This window comes from Triturus cristatus, chromosome 6 (genome assembly GCF_964204655.1).
Source record: "Triturus cristatus chromosome 6, aTriCri1.1, whole genome shotgun sequence".
NCBI classification, from domain to species: Eukaryota; Metazoa; Chordata; class Amphibia; order Caudata; family Salamandridae; genus Triturus; species Triturus cristatus.
In genome coordinates this window covers 1,019,358,132-1,019,367,311 of record NC_140589.1, presented here as the reverse complement: position 1 = coordinate 1,019,367,311, position 9,180 = coordinate 1,019,358,132, and the positions used below count along the sequence as shown (strand labels likewise).

The window sequence follows — 9,180 nt, the reverse complement described above, 5'->3', positions numbered from 1 at the left end:
ATTGATTTTTATCCCTAATATTATTGGACATAGGGGGAGGAATTGTGCTCTAAACCTAACTATAATCCAAACATAGAATAACGTGGGGTAAGACAGATTCAGATATAGAAACAAGTGAATTGTTATTTCAGGAACATGTTAAATAAAGTTTTTTTTTTTATAAATGGCCGAAAAAGGAAGAGCACGGGAGAGAACGGCGCGCAAGCGCTGTGAAACTGAAAAGACCCGGATGTCTACCGTGGAGATGATGTAAATATGTTAGGTACGTGAATTAGACCAAAGAGGAAGTGGTGCTTAAATAGCGGGCAACGGCACAGTGGTGAAAGACTCAAACAAGGTACCAGGACAGACGTATCGAAGCGCCGCCGGTCGTTAATGATAAAGGTAAGCACTAAGATTGATGTGAGGATTCTTTTTGTGAAAAGAGGGGGAGAGACTGGGGCAAAAATAATGATATTATATTCGGCAACCCCTATAGTGGCATAAACAGAAAAGAATCCGTAATAATTATGTATTCAAATATAGGCACTCAGAGTCATAAATGGGAGTGATTCACATGGGTGCTAAACCAAGTTAGAACTATAGTGCATAAACTGTAAAATGGTTAAACAATGAGATGGTTTCCTGTCCCCATATTAATTTAGCTGGGAGTAGAAGTGGAAATAAGGCTTTACAACAGCAGTACTTGTTTCCCCCATATTAATCTAGTTGGGTTTAGAAGCACAACAAGGTTTCATATTATTAGAACGTGTTTTTAAATTATCACAAGATATTTTGTCTTTTATCTGAATAGATAATAATAACAAAATCGAACCAAGTACTAATTGAGGCCTCTTTTTCATTTTAAAGCTTGGTACAAATAGCTCTATTTTTAGAAGAAATTGAAGAAATTCCCATTGAGGAACACGTTAAAATAGGAAAACATTCATTTGACATCAGCCTATATGAATAGAGGAAGCTGACGAAACAAGCCTATAAATATTGGTTTAAATTAAAGGTAGGTATGAGTGATATGAAAACGGGACAACCTGGGCATAAGCAAAGGGAAGGCGTGATAATTATGACTGGGACCGGTTAATAATTGAGTGTATATTTTCTATTAATGCAGTTTTAATCAGGTATGATGCGGCTGGTGGGATCCTAAAATTTGGACCGGTTTGCCGCATTGCATCAGATGCCCTATTCTCGTAAGGATATTTCAACGAGTAAGTCATTAATATCTAATGTCGGATACAAACTAGATGGGGGTAGAACCATAGAGATCCCCAAGATATATAAATTAGATAACACATTGATTTTTCTATGTGTGTTCCCAGATAAAGGACAGATCAAGTTGGATGAGGGGATTGAACTGCCTTTTGATGTAAACTGTCCGCATAATATTGGGGCAAGACCATTCATCAAGCCTTTAAGTAAGTTAATAGCTCTTAGATGGAGGGAGAAGTTGGATAACATATGAATCAATTAAAATATAAAAGTGGTTTGAGTGGGCATGTGCTATCTTATGACTTAATAGATTGGTGAGTGGAAGAGGTAGTGTGGGTTGCTTTCTACTATGGTCAAGAGACAGTGGCGGGGTTTGGAGGTTTGCGGTAAATAACCCTCTTTTTAAATTTGTAGTGTTTGATAATTGATTGTATTTTAGGGATTTTTTATATTAGATCTAGATACTCATACCTTTTTTTAAAATATATGTGTTTATGTTTATAGATTCTGAAAGAACGGGAGTACAAAATACTACTGTCTTGATAAAGAAGGTGCAATGTGAATAAGCCTTCGAAATGCGTCAACACCCTTGTTGTTGCCACAAATCCAGCTGTACGAACATTACCTTAGATGTTTATGATATGAAAAGCATCAGGGTATATGAGTATAAGTTCCACTCTGGGTTATGGCGAATAATGACAAAGATTATTGTCTGTTTGAGTTCTTGTGTTATGTTTTTTGAATTATTTTCAACTGTGATCAATTGTTTTTAATATTGTAATGTAATGACATTTCTTCCATCTGATTTTTGGATACAAATGTTTTTAACTGTGTAGTTTTTGAAAAGAAACTGTCCTAATAAATTACAATTATGACCTCATTAACTAAACATTTTTGTGCCAATATGTTGCAACCACCAATCTCAATGGTGACCTGTATGACTGGGTTTTGAATGCATGTGATCTGGATTGGTAATATGAGATAAGGTGTGGATATAAAACCATCCCAGACGACGTTATTGTGAAATTTCTCATGAATACTAACCCTGGGTGAAGTACACAGTGGGATTCTGCGGAGTCGGAATAAAACTCCGCCATGCTACGCAGTCTCTTGTTAATCTTTGTGATCCTCCTCCTTTATTATTTTTGTACCCCTAATTTTTACTTTTTACAATAGGGTGCACATTTTTGTTTGTGTATTTTATGTTTTTGCTTACATTTTTGAATGTATTTGTGACTTTTGACTTAGTTTATTTCCCCCTACTTCTTTCCTTATTTCTTTTTTCTTTACTTTCCCTTCCTTTCCCGTCTTAGTGTATTTGATTTCCCCACCCAGCGCCATGGCAGAAATGCGGCATCCATGCGGGCGGCGCTGCCGCCCAGGTGTGTAGGCCTGGGCGATCTTTGGAGAGGAGGAGGAGGCAGCACTAGTTTGTTTTGTGCAGCGCCACCTCCCCTCTATGCTGGCAGCAGGCGTCAGGCTTGGTTGCGGCTACTCCCTGCGCCACATTTTTCCTTTACAAAAGATAAATTTGATGCTCAAAAAACTAGGCCCGTACTAAAACTGCAGGCCCCCACCACTTTAAATTTCAAAAATCAAAGTACAAATAAATCCAGGTGCATGCCCTCAGTCAAACAAACAACACCCTTATACACCAGTTTTTCAACTAACTTGTGATATCTCAAAAACAAAGTCATTAAATCTAATGGTATATATACAGCAGACAAGGAGTGATCCTTCTAGCTCCAAATCCCAATGAAAAGTGACCAGGAGAGGGGGAAAAGCACTGGGAAGAGCCTGCTGGACAGGAACCGGAAGTTTAAGTCTCTAGGGCACCTCCTTCTGGTTTGAAAAAAAAGTTTCTAAAAAATGGCTTCTTGCACAAAAAAACAACTCCAACTGCCAGTTTGAGAACGGGGTCCACTCCAAATGCCTCTCAGCTGCATTCACAAGCAAAAAAGCAGCTCGGCCGCTCAATTTGAGATTGCGATCGGCTCTAAGAATGCTAGCTTGCTGTGGTCGTGGCTGGAAGCCGTACGAGCGAGCGTGAAGTCTCGGGGGAGCTATCTAGGAGTGTGAGAAGTTTTGCGTGCGAGTTTTGGTGCTCGCAATGGGGCGCCAAAAGAAAACTTGAGCACGCAAACAGAAAAAAACCTCTGCTTCACACCCGAATGGCAGAATTCAGAAATTATGCGTTCCTCCACGAAGCGCGGAGTGCCCGAATTCCGCAAACTCCGTGAGATGAGTAGAGTTTACCGCCCAGGCTTAATGAATACCACACAGCTCTTTACTGCAGTACACATACAAGTATGGATGCTGTGCAAGCATTGGCTCAAACCCTCAAATCTCAGTGACTTTCACACTAGAGGAGTTGACCATATGTTGACTATAGTGAGACCTGTAGAACATTTTGGAAAATCCAGGGTACCGGAAGACAGAAGAGGAAGCTCCGTGGTCGGCTGGATTGCAGTGTGTGTTAATTTCAGGTGCCCTATGCTTGTAAAGAAATGGAGGGAACCAACAAAGTATAGGCAATATATACCTCTAATAAAAAAGAGTGAGGAATGCCCCGTGGAAGGGGAAGGGGGTTAAAGGAAAGCAGCAGAGAAAAAACTATGTGGAAATAGAGGGGAAAGATTCATGCAAGTGAATGAGCAAAAGAAAAGAGCTCCTGTAAGTATCGTCAAGGAATATGTAAGGAAGAGGTCCTCTGAAGGAGAGGGAACAGGAGTTCGAATAGGACTAAGGAAGGATATCCCACACCCCCAGAGTAAAAAGGAGAGGAGTATAGGTAAACAACAGGTGGATGGATTTAGACGTAAAGAAAATACACAGGATCGAGTGGAAAGAGGAAGAAAAAATAAAGAACCAGATAGTAGGAATTGGGAACAGGATAGAGTGGGGTTTGTTAAGGAGCAGAAAATAAAAATGGAAGTAAGATGTGAATATACTTTGAACCATGCCAACAAGGAAGGGGTGGGAAAAAAGTGGGAAAGATACAACCCTTAAACCAGTCTCAGCTTCTTTTTGCCTTTTCTAAATATGCCAGACTGAAAGAAATAGGAGCCAAGGACCTTCGGCAACTGGGTTTCACCCAGAAATGCAAAGGAAATGAAATTACGAAGGTCTTGATGTATTCAGTGGTAGTAAAGGCAGCACTTAGAAAGGCGGAGAGTGTGGTACAGAAAGAAGGGATAAGGTTGATCCCGAAAGAAGAATTGATTGAAGAAAGAAATCAAAGCAACCATTCCTGAGGTACCATGCAGGACTTGGATTAAGACAAGTCAAGTTTATAGGGAAGGCTTTTGAGGAAAAAGCAGATATTGAAATCAAAGCGGCTTGCTCAGAGACAGGCAAAGACTGGGGTGATTGAACCTTTGAAAATAGTTATGCGGGCCCTTTTATATCGGCCATGGGAGAAGAGGGGTGGTTAAGCAAAACTGATTTGGATGCTGGTACGTCGCACATCCTTCGGATATTGACATGGAACATCAATGGGCTAGGGAGAATGTAGAAACTGGAAAGTCTTGAAAAGTTAGCTAACACTCTTCAGATTATGTGCCTGCAAGAGACATGGCTGTGCAACAAAACCCCCACAATCGATGGGTTTGTTCAATTAAGCAGGCCTGCAAGGAGGAGTCAGCAGGGGCGCCCCACTGGGGGGATAAAGACTTTGATATCCACTAAGATAGCGAAAAAGGTGATACTCTTAAAAGTAAAATGCAAATGGCTTGTGGCCAGCAGAGTTTCCTGCTGGACCCTGACCCAAAGTATGATTGTAAGATAATAGTGAGCGCATATATACGAGGGGGGCTCTGAAGACATTGGGAGATTCAAGGAAGATGTGGATTGCCTGTGCGAAAATTATGAGAAAGACATGCTAATTCTGATGGGAGATATTAACCATAAATAAACCCAAATAGGATTGATCCCTGGTTTATGGTTTAGATCTTTTTATTGAAATAAATGCCATGTACTGCAAGCCTGCAAAACAGCAGTGCGACAAATTGGGCCACACAGGGCTCCAATGCAAACGAATGACGTATAAGCTTATCAGAAAAATCAAACAATAAGAATGAGACCATAGAAATAGCATCCCCCAACCCAGAAATAGGAAGAGAAAAGAGGAAAAAAATAGAAAAGCGCCCTCCCCCCTCCTCCCCCATACCCCCCAACCCTGCCCATCCAGAGATAGGCGACAACTAGTCGGCATGACCTGCCTCCGACGTGGAGGCGTCCGGTGCTGTCAAGCGCAGCAGGCGCAGGTATCTCAGGCATGTCAACTCTCTAAAGTCCTGTGCCAGGAGGGCCAGGAAGGGCTGCCATAGGTCATTAAATCCTGAGCCCTTGCCAGCCACGGTAAGCAAGATCTTCTCCATGCCCAATATATGCCATAGGTGGTGAAGCCACCCTGTAAGTGTTGGAGTACGTGTAGATTTCCTATGTGTGAGAATGTTTTGTGTGGCAGAGCCCAATGCATGTGCCATTTGTTTCCCCCTCATGGATTTCAGCGGGTAGGTAAGCGGGTTGGGAACCCCCAGAAGCACATATCATATTCTGGAAGTCGGGGGATCTCTGTATCTAAATATTTGTCGACGTCATCAAGGACTTGAGTCCAATAGTGTGTCAGGTGTTCGCATTCCCATAGGAGATGGACGAGTGTACCCACCTTCCCGCACCCTCTCCAGCAGTCCAGACTATGTGCGCTGTCAATGCGGTGCATGCGCTCAGGGGTGTAATACCATTAGTATGCAAGTTTCGTAAACGTTTCGGTGAGGCCTACGTGAGTCGCAGTATGTTGCGCTCTATAGCAGATCCCTTCCCATTCTTTGCCAGTAAGATCGCGACCGAAGTCCTTCTCCCATCGGGCCCGCCCTGCATGGAAGGTGTGAGTGTAGCGGGATAGGAGCATTCTATACAGGTCTGAGATTAGCTTCTCGTCTGAGGTACGTGTGATCAGCCATCTCTCGTACTGGGTGAGGTGTCTATGGACCTGTGATCTATTGTCTGGGTGTAAAGCCCAATGCCGTAGCTGCAAATAGTACAAACGCTCATATTCAGGGAGACCGTAATCCGCACGTATCTGTGCGAAGGGCACGATCCTTCAGCATCGTAAAGGGGACCTAGAGTACGGCAACTGGTGGTTCTCCAAAGAGGGAAGGAGGTCTCACCCATTCCTGGTCCAAAGTCTGAATTTCCAAAAAAAGAAGTGAGTGGGGAAGCGAAGGTCGTCAGCTGGTGTCGCATGTTTGTCTGGTCCCAGACCAACAGTGTCGCGCAGGTTATATGAGAAGCGTAGAGGTTTGGGGGGCGCTGGGCCTTCTGAAGGAAAGGGATCTTCATCAGGGAACTGCCCGCTATCGCCCGGCCCAGAAAGAGCCAGTGCTTTTCCGACCTGGCCCGGATCCACTCCACCAAGCGTCGGAGCTGCGCGGCCCCATAATACAACGCGAGATCTGGCATCCCTATGTCCCCCTCGTCCGGAGGGAGGAAACTGACCAGCCGCTTCATCCTCGGTTTGCGACCATGCCAGATAAATTGAAAAAGTTCCGTCTGCACCCGCTGGAACCCGCCGGTGGTAGGTTGTTAAGGGAGCGTTTGAAACAGATAAAGTAGTTTGGGAAGGATCGTCATCTTAACTGTGGCAATACAGCCAAGAGATTGGGCAATGTTTCCAACGTCGCAGGTCCGCACGGATGTGAGACTGCAAGATGGTATAGTTGACCTCCCTCGTCGCCTGTAGTGTGGGGGCTAGCTGGACCCCAAAAAAAGGGACCGAATCGGCAGACCACTGTATGGGATGGCGCGTCTGTAGGTCCACCAGCATCTGGGGTGGCATGGAAAGGTTTAGAGCCGAGGACTTGGTGATATTAACTTTGAACCCGGACACCCGTGTGGCTCAATGGTTAGAGTGGCAGACCTCGATGCAGAGCACTGGTCCGGGACCAGGGTTCGATTCCTGTCGCGGCAGGGTCTCGGGCTATAAATTCCGCGGACCGGATATTCTCGCCTCAGTGCCTATTCTAATCATGGGTCCCACGCTGCAACTCTGGGCAATAGCTTGCTTAATCTCCACAATGGCCCCAACAGCGCTGGGATGCCTGGCCTCACCATGGGGGTGCCCAGGAGTGGACACCTCACATGGAAAGCCAGGAAGGGTTCCACAGCGGTATGAGTAAAAGCGCCAGGATGCCCCCGTCGGGGGTGGCAGTGCGCTATACAAGTACAAACACATTTACATTTACATTTACCCCCCGAAGGAGTCCAGGTCCTCCAAGAAGGTGCCCAAGGCCGTTGCAGATTCTGTCAGGGTGACCAGAACGTCATCTGCATACAAACTAATGGTGTGGGTGTCACTGCCAAAGCGTATTCCCGGAATCCCTGGGTGCTCACTGACTCGTTGCGCCAGGGGCTCCATATATAGGGCAAGAGCAGGGCGACAGAGGGCACCCCTGTCTAGTGCCTTTGTGGATGTGAAAGGGGGTGGACGCATGCCCGTTCACTCGCACGACAGTCGAAGGGACATGGTAACAGTTGAGGATATGGGTTCTCATCTTCTCCCCTAGGCCAAAACGCAGCAGCATCTGCTCCAAGTAGGGCTAGTGCACGCAATCGAATGCCTTTTCAGCATCGATGGCCAAAAGCATATAGCCACCTAGGATTCGGGAAGCCTTTTCAATGAGGTGAAGCCCCCGCTTCGTATTGTCGCTGGTCTGTCTTTGGGGTATAAACCCTGCTTGGTCGGGGTCGATTTACCCAGGCAAGTAGGGAGCTAGGCGAGTTGCGAGGATACTAGTAGAGCTTCAGGTCGATATTCAAAAGAGAGATAGGCCGGTGTGCCGCGCAAAGCTTCTTATCCCTACCGGGCGTTGTGAATGACGACTATATCGGCCTGCAGCATGGAAGAAGGGATCGCCCCCAAAGAAGCGAAGGAGTTAAAGAGGCGCGTGAGAAGAGGAGTTAGCGTGGGGCAGAACTGCTTATAAAAAGCCACCGTGTAGCCGTCTGGGCCCGGTGATTTAGCCATTTTTATGCGCAAGATGGCGGAGATTACTTCTTCCGGGCGAATCTCCCGCTCTATGTGGTCAGCCTGCGCTTGGGACAGGCTGGGGAGAGTAACCTGATTCAAAAAGGTATCTATATCCTTTGACTCTAAATGCTGTGCATCGTACAATTGTGCGTAAAAGTCACAGAAAGTCTTGGCTATGTCAGCGTCTTCGGTGTGCGTATGGCCTGCCTGATCAGTGATCTCCTGTACCCCGTCATGCAGCCGGGACTCCCGTAGTTTGTGTGCTAATAGCTAGCCGCATTTGTCATGCCAACATAAAAGGAGTAGCGCAGGCGGAGAGCCGCGTATTCTGCTTTATCATGATCTATGGCAGCTAACTGCATTCTAGCCACCTTCAGCTGACGCCAGATGTGCGGCGCTCCAGTCCGTTGATGGATCTGTTCTAACTCGCACACTTTCTGGGTGAGGTCCTCCCTCTTGCGTTTACGTTCTGCATTGTCCGCCGAGGAGACCGCGATGATTGCTCCACTAACCACCGCTTTCAAGACTTTCCATCTAGTGGAGATAGGGGTGTCAGCATTGTCGTTTTGAGATAGATAATCATCAAGTGCATGCTGGATCTGGGCAACCGTATCCGCGCGGTGTAAGAGGGTGTCACGGAAGCGCCACCGACGAGTAGGAGGCTGGATGGGGGGCAGAGTCAAAGTAATTACTACCGAAGCATGATCCAATAAGGCGGCCACAAGGATATCGGAGGAGAGTGTGATGTCCCTAATCATTTTGGTGCCTATAAAGTAGTTCAACCTAGCGTAGGTCTTGTGAGCACCAGAGTAGTAAGATTATTCTCTAGAGTTTTGATGGAGGTCCCTCCAAAGGTCTATCAAGCCCAGGCCTCCCAGCCTAGCAAGTCCAGCGCGAGAAAGGGCACCCAATTGGCCGAAGCGTTGCACTGACCTGTCTAGCTC

At 45.9% G+C, this 9,180-nt stretch overlaps 1 long non-coding RNA gene across 1 annotated transcript; it reads left to right on the top strand.

The window, feature by feature from the left end:
* The first annotated feature begins 251 nt into the window (after positions 1-251).
* LOC146820939 (uncharacterized) lies at positions 252-2,086 on the top strand. Its single transcript, XR_014962645.1, has 5 exons — positions 252-384; positions 850-997; positions 1,109-1,205; positions 1,317-1,412; positions 1,711-2,086. It is a non-coding gene; the product is annotated as an uncharacterized LOC146820939 (long non-coding RNA).
* The last annotated feature ends 7,094 nt before the right edge of the window (positions 2,087-9,180 follow it).